Consider the following 404-nt stretch of genomic DNA (forward strand, 5'->3'; position numbering starts at 1 on the left):
TCTTATTTCAGAATTGTTTTTAAAACCCCAAATAAGTCCCGGGTCAGTTTGACCCAAGGGACACAAGAGTGTCCCGAAGGTGAAGACAACACAAGAGTTAAGCAAAGTCTCTGTCTCCTGCTCAACATCAAAGATGTTCGTTCCCTTCTGAACGGCGATCTGACCGACATGTTGAAAATGAAATCTAATAAATGTGCAGCTAGAAGGGACAGGTTGAGGAAAAGTGGGACTCACACAACAAGCACAATACCAAACTAACATCTGAACAATGAGATGCCACAGTGGACACATATCCAGGTTGGGTTTCGTGACATTCAGCCACTGCACCATCTCGGGGAATTGTGTAGTGATAGGTTAAAACATTGGACCTGAAGACTCACTCGTAATAACAACAAACCCGGGAA

The 404-nt window shown here is 43.8% G+C and overlaps 1 protein-coding gene and 1 long non-coding RNA gene across 2 annotated transcripts in view; one reads left to right on the forward strand and one right to left on the reverse strand.

Annotated features, from left to right (window-relative positions):
- Window positions 1-404, reverse strand: part of si:cabz01090165.1 (leucine-rich repeat and fibronectin type III domain-containing protein 1-like protein) — a 428959-nt gene that overhangs the window by 35284 nt on the left and 393271 nt on the right. The window lies entirely within an intron of this gene.
- Window positions 1-404, forward strand: part of LOC116685727 (uncharacterized) — a 21170-nt gene that overhangs the window by 20069 nt on the left and 697 nt on the right. The gene's annotated exons all lie outside the window — the stretch shown is intronic.

This window comes from Etheostoma spectabile, unplaced genomic scaffold (genome assembly GCF_008692095.1).
Source record: "Etheostoma spectabile isolate EspeVRDwgs_2016 unplaced genomic scaffold, UIUC_Espe_1.0 scaffold172, whole genome shotgun sequence".
Classification (NCBI taxonomy): domain Eukaryota; kingdom Metazoa; phylum Chordata; class Actinopteri; order Perciformes; family Percidae; genus Etheostoma; species Etheostoma spectabile.